The following is a 19733-nucleotide window of genomic DNA, read 5'->3' as shown; positions in this document are numbered from 1 at the left end:
CCAAAAGTCATCCACAGGCATATAAATAGTTCAACAGTCGTAGGAAGAGAGGTGTTGGGAACCAAAAAAGGAGACCTAAACATGAAGACAGAAGGCCTGGCTGAGGTACAAGATACACTGTTTGCCTCCGTTCCCACCAAGGAAGAAGGTGCTGCCAAAGTCATAATGAAAGACAAAGTACCTTACAATTAATAAAGTGGATGTGTTGTATGGCCAGTTATATTTTAAGGCCATAAGTCACCAGGACTGGACGGAATGCATCTGAAGATGCTGAAGGAAGTAAGGAAATGACAGAGGTATTGGCCGTAGCCTTCCAAACCTGCTTAGGTTTAAGAGTGGTGCCATTGGACTGGAGAACTGCAAACATTACATCCTTGGGCAAAGAGGGTTTAAGGATAAATGCTGCAACAAAAGGCTAACCAATTTAGTCTTGGGGATGGGAAGGCATATAGAAATGATAATCTAGGTCCAAATTAACAGTCACTTGGGCAAATGTGGATTAATTAAGAAAATTAATAGATTTTTAAAAGCGAATCGCATTTAGCTAACTTGATTGAGCTTTTTGATGATGTAACACAAAGACTTGATGAAAATGTGGAGTTGGTGTGATGTAAATGGACTTCCAAGAAGTGATTGCTAAAGTGCCACATAATAGGCTTGCCAACAAAGTTGAAGGCCAATAAATAAAAGAGGAATTTACAGCATGCATACAAAGTTGGCTAGGTGAGAGGCAACAGGGAATGGTAAATGAGCAATTGTTTTGTAGACTGGAGGAAGGTATACTGTGGTGTACCCCAGGTGTCACATTTCCCAGTGGCTAATACTAGGATGCCTGCTTTTCTTAATATATTGTCAGGCCCAGTACAGGCACAAAGATGGTACAAATTTTAAATCTGCATTTTTTAAATGGACACAGTTTTAAGATGGCTGACAACACATCATTGACTTTGGCAATGGCGACTCCAGACAATATCTGAAGCTCAATGAATACCTCACTAAAATATAAGCAATCCCAACCACTTGCGAAACTCACAATCTATTTAATTAAGAGTGGAAACCTAGGAACAAGATTAGGCCATTTGGCTCCTCAAGCCAGCACCATGGTTAACCCAGCCATGTTTGTTCCTGCTTTTTAAAATGTCATGGCAGAAGCTGTTCAGACAAGAAAGAAACACCATGAGAAACTTCATCTGAAAGACCATCTGAAAAACCATCGACCCAGCTGAAAGACAATACAATCAAGGTAAAGCCTTGAAATACCTTGAAAGAGAAAGAAGGACTCCCCGCCAAAACTATTTCACCTTCAAATTCACCTGAGAGCCAATCTCCTTGCAATTCAACTACAAGAAACCTCATAGCTTAATGATAATCCATTGCTTTTACCCAACCTCCACTACAGCTACAACATCAGTTTCGCTAAGCAATTACAGGCTTGCTACGAAAGAGACTGATATCATTTCAACATTTAATTCTATATATTTATCTCTATCTGTATCTATTCATTGTGTCTGTGATAGTCTGTGTGAGATGTCACGTTAAAACCTCTGGGGCAAGAATGTGAGACAAAAAAAAATCATCTTTATTTTTAAATTCACAAAACCTTGCTGCTGGAAATTATTTAAATTTGGGCAAACCAATCTGAGGGTGAGAACACATACATGAAAACAACATTGATCATATACAAGAATAAACACAGAACTCTCCCTGTGATAACATGCTAATGACCAAGGCTTGGGTGCACAGGGCACAATTTCAAAATTTGCAGATGACACAAAACTTGGAAGTACTGTGAACTGTGAGGATGGTAGTAGTAGACTTCAAGAGCACATGCACAGGCTGATGGAATGGGTGGACAGACGGAAAATTAATTGAACACAGACAACTGTTAGCTTTTAGTAGGAAAAAGGAGGAAACAAAATACAACTAAAAGGAAAGAGAGACCTGAGCGTATATGTGCATAAATCATTGATTATGCAAGACAGGTTATGGTTAAAAATGCACATGGGATCTTGGGCTTTATAGAGCGAGGCATTGAATACAAATGCAAGGAAGTTATGATAAATCTTTATAAAACACTGTTTCTGCCATAACTGGAGTACTGGGAACCACATTTTAGACAACTCGTGAAGGCTTTAGAGAAGGTGCATTAAGGATTTGTAAGAATGGTTCCAGGGAGGAGGAATTTTAGTTGCGTGGATAGATTGGAGAAACTGGGGATGTTGGTTGTTCTCATTGGAGAAGAGGAGGCGGAGAGGAGGTTTGATGGAGGCATTCAGACTGAGTAGACATAGAAAGTGTTGATGCTAGCAGAAGGCTCGAGAATCAGTGGACACAGTTTTAAAGTGATTAGCATAAGAACCAGTGGCAACAGGAGGAAAAATGTATTAACACAGGGAGTGGCTATAATCTGTAATGTGTTACCTGAGAGTGTTATGGCAAAAAATTCAATTCTGGCCTTTAGAAGTGATTTGGATAAATAACCGAAAGAAAAATATTTGAAGAGCTACGAGAAAAAAAATCTGGTCACTGAGACTAGCTGAATTGCTACTGCAGGGAATCGGGCCTGGGTCAAATGGCCTCCTGAGAGCTGAAGCCATTTTCTGATTCGAAATGCCCTTCTGATCTATCATTACAGGTTGCTCCCAGGCTTTCCCTGCCGATTACTCTTCAATTCCAGGAAAACTCCAGAGCAAACCAGGAGAAGAGACAGTCAAAAAAAATGAGCAAATAATCACTACCATGTAGTCGGCTGCATTTTGAAAACATGTTAGCAACTGTTAAAGAACACTGCAGTGAAACATCAAACAGAATAATTTGCCTGCTATATAAAATAAATTCACATGCAGAAGCTTATCTGTTTTTCATTGTAACTCATTCAGCACGCGACAAACTAAATACAAGATCGCGAAGAAATTAAGACCAACATTATTTGAGCTATCCACTGACTATCAGTGTGACTAATTATTGTGACTAGCATAATAAATGGTAATCACTGCTGCCTCACAGTGCCAGGGATCCAGGTTCAATTCCAGCCTCAGTGACTGTTTCTATGGAGTTTGCATGTTCTCCCCGTGTCTACGTGTGTTTCCTCCGGGTGCTCCTGTTTCCTCCCACACTCCAAAGATATGCTAAATTGTCCCTTATTGTCAGGGGGATTAGCAGGGTAAATATGTGGGGTTATGGGGATAGGGCCTGGGTGGTATTGTTGTCGGTGCAGGCTCGATCGGCTGAATGGCTTCCTTCTGCACTGTTAGGATGCTTTGAACATTTATCTGGGAAAACATTAGACATTCCTTATTGATCCCTGGCGAGGTGGAAAATGGTCACTAGAGTTTCTCTTGCTGTGAACAGTAAAAGGTTGCCCAGCGTAGAGTACATGCCATCCAATGGTTAAACATAGCAATTGCATTGACCCACAAATAACACTGGAATCTTAGAATCAAAGAATCATGGAGTTTCCCAAGGAGGAGAAGGAGCAGAAGGAGACCATTCGGACCATCGAGTCTGCACCGACTTTCTTATTTCAACATTCTTGTGTTCTATGTGCCTAAAGCAAGCACAACAATAAACAATTCAGCAGGACAGCAGCCTGTGCTTGACACATTGAAATCACGTTTTGACGATGCAAGGTAGGATCCTGAAATGACCGGAGGTTGCATTTCAAAATTCCGGGGTTGAAATAAGCTCATGTTATGGGCTGGGTTGCTAAATTCAGGTGATCCTTTAAAGGGGCCTGATGCGCGACAATCAAGCACGTGGAACCAAGGCTTCGATATTGAAGGCTTTTATTGTGTAACAATGGAACTACTAACACGAATACACCAGTTCAGACTGAAGGGGTCCTGCCGGAGCAGAGGGTCTTATACCTCGCCACCGGAGGCGGGGCCCCACTGGGATGTGCCATGATAACACTTATAACAGGTAAACACCCTAACCCAACAACATTGTACAACCCCCACAGTAACAACACCCTAGCCCAACAGTAACATAATAACAACCCCCAGTGGTAACCAACGATGGTTCACCACATTCACCCCTCCTTTAAAAACAAAAGGCGGCGGGGTGCAAGAAAAAAACAGGTCATATATACAGAATTCACAAGTCCAGACGGTCTGGAGGACCGCACCGACGCTGTGATCTCCTCAACACCGGTTGCGAAACCGGAGCAGGTGCTTGCGGTGGCGTTCTCTCCAAAACAACGTCCGGCTGTCCCCTCAAGGACTCCCGGGCCGGTTGGCCCTGGTGAGGCGATGGTGCAGGGGATCCTGGAACCTTCGGTGGTGGCGCCGATCTCCGAGTCTCAGGCAAGCTGTACATGGGAGTAGAACTGTTATGCACTGGTCCCGGTGCTGACCGCGCCACGTCTGGGGAAGCAATGAGGAGTAGTGGATTCATGACTGGGGGAATAGGAGCGACAGGAGTTGCTACGTCCCCTGCGGGCGCCAGGTCTCGAATGGAGACAGTGTCCTCTCGCCCGTCAGGATATGCCACATAGGCATACTGAGGGTTGGCGTGGAGGAGTTGGACCGGTTCGACCAAGGGGTCGGACCTGCGAGCGCTCACATGTCGCCGCAGAAGGACGGGTCCTGGGTACGTCAACCAGGCTGGCAATGAGATCCCCGAGGACGACTTCCGAGGGAATGAGAACATCCTCTCGTGGGGAGTAGCATTGGTTGCCGTACACAGGAGGGAGCGGATAGAATGGAGCGCATTTGGAAGGACCTCCTGCCAACGGGAGACTGGAAGGCCCCTGGATTTCAGTGCCAGTAGGACAGCCTTCCAGACTGTAGCATTCTCCCTTTCCACCTGTCCGTTACCCCTAGGGTTGTAGCTCGTGGTTCTACTAGAGGCAATCCTGAATGAGAGCAGGAATTGCCTCAAGTCGTTGCTCATGAACGACGAGCCCCTGTCGCTATGAATGTAGCAGGGGTACCCGAACAGGGTAAAAAGCTCATGAATGCCTTGATGACGGTGGCAGTCGACGTGTCCGCACAGGGGACAACAAACGGGAACCGGGAGTACTCGTCTATTATGTTGAGGAAATAGACGTTCCGGTCCGTTGAGGGAAGGGGGCCCTTAAAATCCACACTCAGCCTCTCAAAAGGGCGAGTGGCCTTGACCAATTGTGCCCGGTCTGGTCGATAAAAGTGTGGTTTGCATTCTGCGCAAATCCGACAGCTTCTCGTCACTGACCTGACATCCTCCACCGAGTAGGGCAGGTTGCGGGCTTTGACGAAATGGTAGAGTCTGGTGACTCCAGGATGACACAGATCATTGTGGAGGGCCTTCAAGCGGTCCTCCTGCATGATGGCGCATGTTCCGCGCGAGAGGGCATCCGAGGGCTCATTGAGCTTCCCTGGACGATACATAATATCGTAATTATAGGTGGAGAGCTCAATTCTCCACCGCAAGATCTTATCGTTCTTGATCTTGCCCCTCTGCGTGTTGCTGAACATAAACGCCACGGATCGTTGATCCATGATCAGGGTGAACCGCTTCCCCGCCAGGTAATGGCGCCAGTGTCTGACTGCCTCCACAATGGCCTGAGCCTCCTTCTCCACCGCTGAGTGCCGAATTTCGGGGCCTTGAAGGGTGCGGGAAAAGAACGCGACGGGCCTGCCTGCCTGGTTTAGTGTGGCGGCTAGGGCGAAATCAGATGCATCACTCTCCACCTGGAAAGGGATGGATTCATCCACCGCGTGCATCGTGGCTTTCGAGATGTCGCTTTTCAAAGCCTTGAAGGCCAATTGGGCCTCCGGCGTAAGTGGGAAGGTCGTGGACTTGATGAGCGGACGAGCTTTGTCCGCGTAGTTGGGGACCCACTGCGCATAGTACGAAAAGAACCCGAGGCATCTCCTCAGTGCTTTCGTGCTAGCGGGCAAGGGAAGTTCAGTAAGGGGGCGCATACGGTCTGGATCAGGGCCAATGACCCCGTTTTCCACCACGTATCCGAGGATGGCTAACCTGCGCGTACGGAATACGCACTTCTCCCTGTTATAGAACATAGAACATAGAAAGCCACAGCACAAACAGGCCCTTCGGCCCACAGGTTGCGCCGATCACATCCCCACCTCTAGGCCTATCTATAGCCCTCAATCCCATTAAATCCCATGTACTCATCCAGAAGTCTCTTAAAAGACCCCAACGAGTTTGCCTCCACCACCACCGACGTCAGCCGATTCCACTCACCCACCACCCTCTGAGTGAAAAACTTACCCCTGACATCTCCTCTGTACCTACCCCCCAGCACCTTAAACCTGTGTCCTCTCGTAGCAACCATTTCAGCCCTTGGAAATAGCCTCTGAGAGTCTACCCTATCCAGACCTCTCAACATCTTGTAAACCTCTATCAGGTCACCTCTCATCCTTCGTCTCTCCAGGGAGAAGAGACCAAGCTCCCTCAACCTATCCTCATAAGGCATGCCCCCCAATCCAGGCAACATCCTTGTAAATCTCCTCTGCACCCTTTCAATGGCTTCAACATCTTTCCTGTAATGAGGTGACCAGAACTGCGCGCAGTACTCCAAGTGGGGTCTAACCAGGGTCCGATAAAGCTGCAGCATTATCTCCCGACTCCTAAACTCAATCCCTCGATTAATGAAGGCCAGTACGCCGTACGCCTTCTTGACCGCATCCTCCACCTGCGAGGCCGATTTAAGAGTCCTATGGACCCGGACCCCAAGGTCCTTCTGATCCTCTACACTGCTAAGAATGGTACCCTTCATATTATATTGCTGCTTCATCCCATTGGATCTGCCAAAATGGATCACCACACACTTATCCGGGTTGAAGTCCATCTGCCACTTCTCCGCCCAGTCTTGCATTCTATCTATGTCTCGCTGCAACTTCTGACATCCCTCCAAACTATCCACAACACCACCTACCTTGGTGTCGTCAGCAAACTTACCAACCCATCCCTCCACTTCCTCATCCAGGTCATTTATGAAAATGACAAACAGCAAGGGTCCAAGAACAGATCCCTGGGGCACTCCACTGGTCACTGACCGCCATGCAGAGAAAGACCCCTCCACAGCCACTCTCTGCCTTCTGCAGGCAAGCCAGTTCTGGATCCACAAGGCAACAGCCCCTTGGATCCCATGCCCTCTCACTTTCTCAAGAAGTCTTGCATGGGGGACCTTATCGAACGCCTTGCTGAAGTCCATATAGACCACATCCACCGCTCTTCCTTCGTCAATGTGTTTGGTCACATTTTCAAAGAACTCAACCAGGCTCGTAAGGCACGACCTGCCCTTGACAAAGCCGTGCTGACTACTTTTGATCATACTAAACTTCTCTAGATGATCATAAATCCTGTCTCTCAGGATCCTCTCCATCAACTTACCAACCACTGAGGTTAGACTCACCGGTCAGTAATTTCCCGGGCTGTCCCTGTTCCCTTTCTTGAATATAGGGACCACATCTGCAATCCTCCAATCCTCCGGAACCTCTCCCGTCTCCATCGACGATGCAAAGATCATCGCCAAAGGCTCCGCAATCTCCTCCCTCGCCTCCCACAGTAACCTGGGGTATATCCCATCCGGTCCCGGCGACTTACCAACCTTGATGCCATTCAATAGTTCCAACACATCCTCTTTCTTTATGTCCACATGCTCGATCCTTTCTGTCCACCGCAAACCAGCAGTACAACCACCCAGATCCCTTTCCACCGTGAATACCGAGGTAAAGTATTCATTAAGCAGCTCCGCCATTTCTAACGGTTCCGCACAAACTTTTCCCCCTTCACCTTTTAAGGGTCCTATGCCTTCACATCTCATCCTTTTACTCTTGACATATTTGTAGAAAGCCTTGGGGTTCTCCTTAATCTTACCCGCCAAGGCCTTCTCATGACCCCTTCTCGCTCTCCTAATTTCCTTCTTAAGCTCCTTCCTACATCCCGTATACTCCTCTAAATCCTTAACACCTCCTAGCTCTCTTATAGGTCAGGTTCAGGCGAGATGCAGTGCGCAGAAAGTGTTGGAGATTCGTGTCATGGTCCTGCTGGTCATGGCCGCAGATGGTGACGTTATCCAGGTACGGGAAGGTAGCCCGCAACCCGTTCTGGTCCACCATTCGGTCCATAGCACGCTGGAAGACCGAGACCCCATTGGTGACACCAAATGGAACCCTGAGGAATTGGTATAGACGACCATCCGCCTCAAAAGCCGTGTATTGTTGGTCCTCTGGGCGGATGGGGAGTTGATGGTAGGCGGACTTAAGGTCTATGGTAGAGAACACTCGGTACTGCGCAATCTGATTGACCATATCAGAAATGCGCGGGAGAGGATACACATCCAGCTGCGTATAACGATTAATGGTCTGACTATAGTCGATGACCATCCGAGGTTTGTTCCCGCTTTTGACTACCACGACCTGCGCTCTCCACGGACTAGCACTGGCCTGTATGATCCCTTCCTTGAGGAGCCGCTGAAACTCAGATCTAATAAAGATCCGGTCTTCAGCGCTGTAACGCCTACTTTTAGTAGCGATGGGCTTGCAGCCTGGTACCGGATTCTTAAAGAGGGATGGTGTAGTGATTTTCAGAGTGGAAAGATTGCATGCGGGGCGCTTTGGGCAATTTGGAGGCTGCGGCTGATTCCCTACTGCCAGTGAAGGGAGTGGCCCACCGTACTGTAGGATCACACTCTTCATGTGGACCATAAAATTTAGTCCGAGGAGAATTGGCGCACAAAGGTGAGGTAACACAAGGAGCCTGTATTGCTCGTAAATTGTGCCCTGTACCTCAAGAGTTACCATACATCGTCCTTGGATCGGTACAGACCGGGACCGTGATGCCATGGAAATTGTCTGCTTGGCAGGTAGAACCCGGAGTCCACACCTTTTAGCAGTTTCAGGGTGTATGAAACTTTCGGTGCTCCCACTGTCAAACAGACAATTCACAGTTCGACCATTTACCTTTATATCCATCATGGAATTCTCAAGCCTGTGGTGCTTAGTCTGGTCCAGGGAGATCGACGCCACCGTTGGCCCCTGGGCGTCACTGCATGCCGCCGATGTTGATGCTGAGGACCCCTGCTGGTCGCTCCTAGTCGTCGTGGACCATGATGGCCGCCCCCATGAATCGCACGTGGGCGAGGGCGCCAAATGCAGCGACTCCTGGTGGTCTTCCTCCTCCTCCGTCAGCCACGATGGCGCCGTTCTGGGTTCGCACGTGGTCGGACCTCGTGGGTACTGCGACGCTGAAGGAGATTGTCTCCGTTCTGGAGGGTTACAAGCTGCACTGCCGTTTTTAGACTTCGACCTGCAGACTTTACCGTAGTGGCCTTTTTTACCGCACTGGCTGCAGATAGCCGTTCTTGCCGGACACTGTTGCCGTGGATGCTTGGCCCCACCACAAAAATAGCATCGCTGGCCACCTGGAGCTGCCGCCGTCGTCGGATCGATCTGGGAGCGCGGGTTAGCGGGGCGAGGAGGGAGCTGAGCTTGCTCCTGCCACGTTGACTGCACGTGGTCCTCGGGGTACAGCGCCAAGCTTTTCGACGCCGCTTCCAGCATCTCAGCCATCTCCATTGCTTGGGTCAAGTCGAGGTTCCCCTTTTCCAGCAATGTAAGCCTGATGTACGAGGACCCTACCCCTGCTACGAACGCGTCTCGGGCGAGGTCGTACATATATTGTTCGGCTGATACGTCTTTACAATCGCAACCCCTGGCAAGCTGCAGGAGCTCATTGGCGTAGTCCTCCATGGTTTCGCCCGACTGCCGACGTCGTGTAGCGAGGAAGTAACGAGCGTGTATCTCGTTGGGTGGTTTCGTGTATCGTTTCTTCAGGAGCTCGACGGCCCTCGGGTAAGTGGGAGCCGCACGAATCGCGAGATAAATCGTGTCGCTTACCCTTGCGTGGAGGACTTGGAGTTTGTCACTGTCTGTAGTGATAGCTACAGAGGCAGCCAGGTAGTCTTCGAAACACTTCCACCAGTGGTCGAAGGTGTTAGCGGCTCCGACCGCACGTGGGTCCAGCGCCAGACGATCTGGTTTTAAGATCTGTTCCATACTCTTTTTTTTGTACAGCTGAGAGTTTTCTGTTACACAATAAAATTGATGCTCAACAATCAAGCACGTGGAACCAAGGCTTCGATATTGAAGGCTTTTATTGTGTAACAATGGAACTACTAACACGAATACACCAGTTCAGACTGAAGGGGTCCTGCCGGAGCAGAGGGTCTTATACCTCGCCACCGGAGGCGGGGCCCCACTGGGATGTGCCATGATAACATTTATAACAGGTAAACACCCTAACCCAACAACATTGTACAACCCCCACAGTAACAACACCCTAGCCCAACAGTAACATAATAACAACCCCCAGTGGTAACCAACGATGGTTCACCACAGGGCCACTGCTGTCTGCTCGGTAAAATCCTGACAAGGTTTGCGATTTTTGGCATTTCGGGGAGATAGATCAGTGTTCCTCCGAGCTCCACAAAACAGCTGTGGGCCACTGCCACCCACTCGTATTGCCTTCCGCTCAGTCCCCAACTTTTCCAGACTCACCTCAGCGCCAGGCAAAGTCTGTATGGCCTCAACGTTTGAGCTGAATTGGTGTACATGACTGAATCCCTCCAGCGCAGAAGGAGGCCATTCAGCCCAATGAGTCTGCGCTGACCACAATCCCACCCAGGCCCTATTCCCATAACCTCACACATTCACTCTGATTATCCCCCTGACACTAGGGTCAATTTAGCATGGCCAATCAAACTAACCGGCACATCTTTGAGAGGAAACTGGAGAACCGGGAGGAAACCCATGCAGGCATGGGGAGCAGCTGACGGGGGTATTCACAGACATCTTCAACCTCTCCTTACAACAATCTGAGGTCCCTATCTGTTTCAAGAAGACGACCATCATCCCGGTACTTAAGGAGAACCAGGCAATGTGCCTTAATGACTATCGTCCGGTGACTCTGACATCCATCATTATGAAGTGCTTCGAAAGGTTAGTCATGGCACGAATCAATTCCAGCCTCCCGGACTACCTGGATCCACTACAGTTTGCCTATCACCACAACAGGTCCACAGCAGACGCCATTTCCCTGGCCCTGCACTCAACCCTGAAACATCTAGATAACAAGGACACCTATCTCAGACTCCTATTTATTGACTACAGCTCAGCCTTCAACACCATTATTCCCATGAAACTCATCTCCAAACTCTGTGGCCTGGGCCTTGGCACCTCCCTCTGTGACTGGATCCCGAACTTCCTAACTCACAGACCACAATCAGTAAGGATAGGCAACAACAGCTCCTCCACGATCATCCTCAACACCGGTGCCCCACATGGCTGTGTTCTGAGCCCCCTACTATACTCCTTATACGCCTATGACTGTGTGGCCAAATTCCCCTCCAACCCGATTTTCAAGTTTGCTGACGACGGCACCGTAGTGGGTGGGATCTCAAACAATGACGAGACAGAGTACAGGAATGAGACAGAGAATCTGGTGAACTGGTGCGGCAACAATAATCTCTCCCTCTAATCTCTCCCGACAACAAAATGAAGGAGATTGTCTTCGAATTCAGGAAGTGTAAAGGAGAACATGCCCCTGTCTACATCAATGGGGACGAAATAGAAAGGGTCGAGAGCTTCAAGTTTTTAGGTATCCAGATCACCAACAACCTGTCCTGGTTCCCCCATGCCGACACTATAGTTAAGAAAGCCCACCAACGCCTCTACTTTCTCAGAAGACTAAGGAAATTTGGCATATCAGCTACGACTCTCACCAACTTTTACAGATGCACCATCGAAAGCATTCTTTCTGGTCATATCACAGCTTGGTATGGCTCCTGCTCTGCCCAAGACCGCAAGGAACTACAAAAGGTCGTGAATGTAGCCCAATCCATCACACAAACCAGCCTCCCATCCATTGACTCTGTCTACACTTCCCGCTGCCTCAGCAAAGCTGCCAGCATAATTAAGGACCCACTTACCCCGGACATTCTCTCTTCCATCTTCTTCCTTCGGGAAAAAGATACAAAAGTCTGAGGTCATGTACCAACCAACTCAAGAACAGCTTCTTCCCTGCTGCTGTCAGACTTTTGAATGGACTTACCTTGCATTAATTTGGTCTTTCTCTACACCCTAGCTACGACTGTAACACTACATTCTGCACTCTCTCATTTCCTTCTCTATGAACGGTATGTGTTGTCTGTATAGCGTGCAAGAAACAATACTTTTCACTGTATGTTAATATATGTGACAATAATAAATCAAATCAAATCAAAATCAAAGAATGCACAAACTCCACACAGACAGTGACCCAAGGCCGATATTGAACCCTGGTCCCTGGTGCTGTGAGGCAGCAGTGCTAACCACTGTGCGATTGTGCTGTGACCGGCACCCGCAGCTTGCATGATTAGAACTAATTTAATTCAGAATCGTGACCAGTTTGAGGTGTTGAAGAATTTAGGACTGGTGACCCAAATTTAATGCCAGTAATATAACCTGAACTGAGAGTTTGCGTTTGATGAAATTATTCTTTATTACCCTGTAGTTCTAGATACAGGGCTAATCGAATCTTACGCACTTATTCTAATACAGAAGAGTATTACTTCCTGTCATTAAGCAGATTAATACTGTTGTCATCATTAATAACGCAGTTGTATATCACAGCGCAGTGCATCCTGTCAAGATAAGAATGTAATGCTTATGACTTTCTATCCTTTACATGTACTCATCCTTGCCTTGACAAATATGCTGCGATCAGGCTAATTATATGGTATTATTATACATCAGCATGTTTATTGTCAATGTGTTTTTACTACAATGTTGATTTATGTGTGTTATTGATAGCTAATATTCTTTGGTAGGATAGAAAATGTATCAATAACTTCTGCCAGCTTTCTAACAGAAGAAAATTGAATTTGCATAATGATGATGAGCTCTGTCAAAAATACACAAAGGACACAATTTTAATTTTGCTGATATCAGCAATGAATTCAGCAATCTACTTTCATAGCTCACAGCAAAGCCTCACCATTTTGAACATGTAATCATCAAAAACCAAGCAGACAGAAAAATTGGGAAATATTCTGATGAATGTTTTGATTGATATTAAAGTATTTACTGGAACTAGTCAGAAGCCAATTGTTCATTTTAATCAAAGCCAGTCAAATATACTCTTCGTTATATATGTTGGAGTCTAGCTCCTTGTAATAAGTCCACGGAGGCGAAGGTCCCATCACCAAAGTTCCTTTATTTACACAACATACTATACAGCCGAGTGCTCTCAGTTGAGCTTCCTGCTTCAGCAGGCAGAGAAACTGACACACCTGCTCTAAATAGGGAACATGAGGCCCCCTGATTGGGCCTTCTATTAGGACTCAATCAGGGACATCTTTTGTTGAAGTCCAATTTGTCACCATGCTCGATTCTTGGCCCCTCTCTTTGCCAGAGGCTAAGTCCAGTTTGGTTAATGTTACCTGACACCTCCTTTCCAGGCCGCCCCAAAGACTCAATTAGGGAGTTCATACTCTAGCAAGCCAACCTCATTAGCCTGGCTGAAGTCATCACACCCTTTAAGGGAATGAATGGGTCATGTGACCACGGGTGTGGGGTGAGCTGCTGGGATCTGCCAAGAGTGGGCAGCCTATGTTTGGAGTGTGGTGTGGCAAGGCCTGAATAAAGTGTTGTGTTTCCTGATGCATGTCTGTTGGGAGCTATTGAAGAGAAAACGCAATGCAACAAGATTTAAATCTCTTTAGATCCCCAGCAGCTGAACTTATTGGATACAGCAAAGATATGGCCCAGACAGCACCCTAGCAGTAACACCGATGATTAATGTTCCAGAATTAGCCATGCTGCTAGCCAAGCTGTTCCAATGCAGCTGCAGTTCTGACATGCACCAGCTAAAAGTGGGGAATTGCTCAGGTATGTCCTGTCTGCATGAAACAGGGCAAGTCTAATCCAACCAATTACTGGCCCATCAGTCTACTTTTAACCATCAGCAAGTGGAAGGCATCACTGGAAGTGGCATTAAGCAGCATTAATTCAGCAGTAACCTGCTCACCAACACTCACTTGGGTTCTGCCAGGACCTACAGCTCCAAGTCTCATTACAGCCTTGGTCCAAACATGGTCAGAGAGGTGAGAATGACTGCCCTTGATATTAAGGCATCATTTGAATATATATAAGGCATCAAGGAGCCTTGGCAATATTGAAGCAATCATGTTTTTTTTATTCATGGGACATGGGCATTGCTGGCTGGCCAGCATTTATTGCCCATCCCTAGTTGCCCGAGACCTGTGGCTCTGGAGTCACACATAGAACAGGTAAGGACAGCAGATTTTCTTTCTTAAAGGATATTAGTGATCCAGATGTTTTTTTATCAACAATCAGCAATGATTTCATGGTCAGTGGTAGATTCTTAATCCCAGATTTTTATTGAATTCAAATTCCACCATCTGCCGTGGTGGGATTCGAACCCAGGTCCCCAGAACATTAGTTGAGTTTCTGGATTAACAGGCGAGCCACTAGCCTATCGCCTATCCTGGAGAACAATATATACTGCAGTAAACTACCAAGCCTCCTTCAATAGCACCTTCCAAGCTCATGACCTCTAACACCTAGAAGAACAAAGGCAGAAGGCAAATGAAACCCCAACACCTTCAAGTTCCCTTTCAAGTCACACAGCATTCTGACTTGGAAATGCTTGTTCCGTTGTTGCTAAATCTCTCCCAAACAGCACTGCGGGTGTACCTGTACCACACAAACACTCTGTCGGACTGGAAATCAAGCCTGTCATTCAGGCTGACTGTCAAAGAAAATAATTGCATGAACTGTGGGATCCATTGCATGTAGGTACTCTCCAGAAACTCTGACCCGCTGCCTATGTAGCCTACCCCTATCAAGATTGGGGCCAATGAATCCCGTTAAAGATAGAAGCTCCTGGTTTAATGTAGGTGAAAAACTCTGCCTTTGAATAAAGGAGTCACATTTTTCTGCACTCAAATATGTTCAAATGCACGACATGGCCAGTTACAAATTTTTCAAGAGCAGTAGTTAATGTTAATTAGGGAAACACAGTATCAATTCAGCATTCCATTTTGCAAGGTCCTCCAAACATTAGATGATCTGTTTGATAATTTTGGTTCAGACGTAATTTGTTAGGGTACAAAAAGAACTGCCAGATCCTCTTCAAATATTGCCATGGAATCATTTACATCCATTTGAGAGAGGTGACATTCACATTAAGGTGATATCTCTGACAGTGTAGAGCACAGCTCTATCAGCCTGGATGCATGGTTAAGTCTTTGGATGGAATCTGAGCTCACCACATTCTGGCTCAGAGTTGAGTGTTCTCACTGAGGAGCTAACCCCCCCTCCCACCTGCTCCCCCCCCTCCCACCTGCTCACCGCCCTCTCCCCCCCCCCCCCGTTCCACAGGAAGAGGGTTTTTTTTTAAATCTTTTTTTTTTTCACTTACCTTTATTTGGCAGCCACCGAAGGTGTGATTGGAATAGATGACAGGATTGAGTAATCATGAATGAAGCAGATTATGCCTCTTCTGCACACAAACAAGTCGGCTGACATTAACACTGCAATGAAGTTACTGTGAAAATCCCCGAGTCACCACATTCTGGCGCCTGTTCAGGTACACTGAGGGAGAATTTAGCACAGCCATTGCACCTAACCAGTATGTCTTTCAGACTGTGGGAGGAAACCGGAGCACCCGGAAGAAACCCATGCAGACACAGGGAGAACGTGCAGACTCCGTACAGACAGTGACCCAAGCCAGGAATCGAACCAGGGTCCCCGGTACTATGAGACAGCAGTGCTAACCACTATGCCACTATGCCGCCTGACAGCAAATATTGTTAAGAGATCCTTCAACAGGAGTCAGACCCTCATTAACATGTCCAAGGAATCAAACATCGCCCATATTTAGCAGTGGAAACAGCATCTGTAGAGACTGGGCGCATATTATCCTAATTGCTGAATTGTTATGTTTGGGTCCATCTGATAATGGATGAATAGGGTAATTATGAAGGGATATGGGACACTTGCTTTTATCAGTGGTGGCACAGATCATAAGAGCAAGGTGGTTATGTTGGAGCTGTACAGAATGCTGGTTAGGCCACAGCTGGAATGCTGTGTGCAGTTCTGGTCATCTCACTATAAGAAGGATGTGATTGCACTAGAGGGGGTACAGAGCAGATTCACCAGCATGTTGCCTGGGATGGAGCACTTAGGCTATAAGGAGAGATTAGATAGGTTTGGGTTGTTTTTTTTAGAGCAGAGAATGCTGGGGGTGGGGGGGGGGGGGGGGGGGCAGTTCAGGGTGGTCAGGATTGAGGTGTCTAAGATTATGAGGAGTATGGACAAGGTGAGTAGGGAGCAACCATTCCTTTTGGTTGAGAGGGTCAATTATGAAGGGGCATAGTTTCAGTGTGAGGGGCACGGTGGCACAGTGGATAACACTGCTGCCTCACAGTGCAATGGACCTGGGTTCGATTCCCGGCTTGGGTCACTGTCTGTGTGGAGTTTGCACGTTCTCCCCGTGTCTGCGTGGGCTTCCCCCGGGTGCTCCGGTTTCCTCCCACAGTCCAAAGATGTGCAGGTTAGGTGAATTGGCCATGCTAAATGCTCCCTCGGTGTACCCGAACAGACGCCAGTGTGGTGAATAGGGGATTTTCACAGTTACTTCACTGCAGTGTTAATGTAAGCCTACTTGTGACTAATAAATAAACTTTTTTTTTTAACACATAGGGTGGTGAGAATCTGGAATGCATTGCCTGGGAAGAAAGTGGAGGCCTGAAACCTTACAATCTTTAACAAGTATTTGAATGAGCACTTGAAATATAACATTCAAGGATATGGAACAAGTGCTGGAAAACGGGATTAGTGCGACTTTAATGGTAGTTATTGTCGGTGCAGAGTCAATGGGCCAACGGGCTTTTTCTGCGCTGTACGACTCTATGACTCGATGATACCAGGAACAGAGCACAATTCCTATCCCAGCATCAAAGCAAAAAAATGAGCAATTAAGGTAAAATGACAGACACAAAGCTAAAACCGCTAGTCATCTTAAAACACCAATGTGACCAGATATTTTTCAAAGAATCACTTTTAAATCCCAAAGAGAAAGAATTGAAGAAATCAACAGTGGAGGTTTTAGCTGGATTCAGTTCAAACTAATACTCAGATTCAGACAATGTACACCTCCTGCTGATTTATGGAACCGTCTGCTATTCCACTCCGCTCTGTCTCCTGGTCAGATTAATTGTGGCTGCAGTAAGAAAAGAAATGAGGGAACTGAAAGCCAGGTACATGCTGGTTAATAGGACCTTCAACAAAATATCAGTGACCTTATTTCAAAGCAGTGCTGACCAAAAGGAAATGTCATACTGTAATAGGGATTTTTTTTTTGCTGTCAGAAGATTTCAGACCAATTTTGGAGATCGCGTACTCTAATCATCTTTTCTTTTCCCCTTGGTTCCTTGATTACAAATTGATAAGTTCCAGTACTTCAGCATGTGAGGCAATGTAAAAAATCACCATCCTTCCATCCATTTGTACTGCCTCCTGGGAGCTTCAGGGACTACAACCATCAAGTTAAATAGACACCAGTTTCAGTGAATAGACTTGTAGGAGACCTTATAAATCATACATGTCAAAAATCTTGAAAGCATCATTAAAGACAGAAATCAATCCAAAACCCATTATGCTTTGTATCAGGCACTTAATTTATAACTTTGTCATATATAAAAAAAACATAGGTTATGCGAAAGGCCAGGGAAAATGGATAAAATGTGTTTTCAAACAACACATTTCAGTTAATCTGGAATCAAAATTTTCAACTCACTTGTGATGAAATAATAAGCCCTTCACTAGCCGTGCTAAATACACTGACCATGCAGGCATGTACTCATCTGTACATCCTTCTTTTGTACACATTGTGATAGCCCCCTCAGGCATACGACCTGGGGAATCTAATCATGAAAGTAATCTCCTGCAATATTTAAACACTACTGAACAGTCAAAGCTTAAGTGTAGAGATCTGCAGTTATAAGGCATGGATCAAAAAATTCCTGGAAATTTGTTCCATGCGTAGTGATGCTTCGACATCACAGGGTCTGATTGATGGTGCAAAAAGTCACACACAGCAAATTGTAACCTAAGTAGCTTGAGGCCTGACTTATGCCACTCCGTGTATTGCCGAGCCTTTCCTGACATTGTGCTCTTTTGCTTACTGAAAGAGTTGAAGAGCTAATTATCATAGATTCATTCCACTAACATCAATGGTGAGAGCACTGTGATCATTACTGCCATCTAGAGCATTGTAGAATGCCACTGGCGTGCTCAGTAAGTTTAATGTCCTCACAGGAATTACTGTTTAAATTAAGAAATAATTGTGTTGCTCTCATTAGGTACTTTGTATTTATTATTCAGTGGTGCCGTTCAGAAAGTGCTGAGGGCCATCGGTGAAAAAGTGCCAGGCCACAGAAATAATATATATCAAGGGGAAGTGGTCCCTAGCCACAAAATACCATTTAAATATAACTTTTTAATGTATAATTTGGATTGTTAATCATATGCATTGTGAATGTTGTGGTTATTGATTAAAGTGTCCTCATTTACATAGAATTACATAAAAGACACAGCACAGAATCAGCCTTGTCAGCTCAATTGGACAGTAGTTACATTCTACATGTGCCTCCTCCAACCTTATTTCACCTAATCCTATTCACTGTTTACTAAAATCCAACAGAAATAGCATTGGGATTACATGCTGCTTGAGCAACTGAAAGTTAAAGGCCCAATTTTAACTTGGTGCAAGTGAGTGGGTTTTGAATTGATTAAAATTGCGCTACAAATCTCTGGTCTCTTTGTTGTTCAAACAACCCCCAGTAGGAAGAGAATAGGTGTTTCTGTCTGATTGAATGATCTAACATACATATATAAGAACAGTCCTTAAGGACAAATCCACTCTCTGCAACTGGAATTTGTGCTTGTTTCTGCCCATTAGTTTAACCTTCACACATCTTTGTTATATCCTTCCAGGTTTGAGTAGCATCAGATCACAATAGACTTTTATTTTAACCATTCACTGGGACATTTCTGATCCATTGCTACGCAGTGTCTTCTAATCAGTTCTCCAGCAAATTAGCATAAATTCACCGCTAGATGCAGAGCACGTAATGGTCTAACTACTGGCATTTGTCATCAGTATCAACAATGCAGTGAATTCAAGGCCATTATTTATTGGTTCATGTGTGTGTAAAACTGGTGCAGGCACTAATGTATCTTCAAGGCCAGAATAGTGAATGATCCACATTCAATCTATAAAATGACTCTGATCATTTACTATTTGCTTTGAAAGCTGATTTAATCAGCAAAATTACGCTTATATATCTAAATGAAGCAAATAGAAGTGCAGCTTCCAATGAACCCAACAAGTAAACTGTTGGGAATGGCTTAGTTCCTCATAAACTAATAAAAGACAGAGTGGGCAGGGTTTTACAGCCTTGCTTGTCCCGAAACCGTAAAATCTTGCCCTATGTCAACGGATCTTCCCATAGTCTGCCTCTCGCCTGCTCGGATTCCTGGGCGGGCGGGACACTAAAAGTCCAACCACCATAACTGAGAAAATACAATCCCAGATTTCTACGCCTGTGTGCAGTCACCAATTTGTGAGCTAATAGTTAGGTCCTCAGTTGAAAAGGACGTGACAGCCTGTCTATTTCATTATCATTGACAGATTGGTAAAGGTTGGGGGGGCCATTG

Source organism: Mustelus asterias, chromosome 1 (assembly GCF_964213995.1).
Source record: "Mustelus asterias chromosome 1, sMusAst1.hap1.1, whole genome shotgun sequence".
In the NCBI taxonomy this organism is placed as follows: domain Eukaryota; kingdom Metazoa; phylum Chordata; class Chondrichthyes; order Carcharhiniformes; family Triakidae; genus Mustelus; species Mustelus asterias.
Note: the sequence above shows the minus strand (reverse complement) of the source record.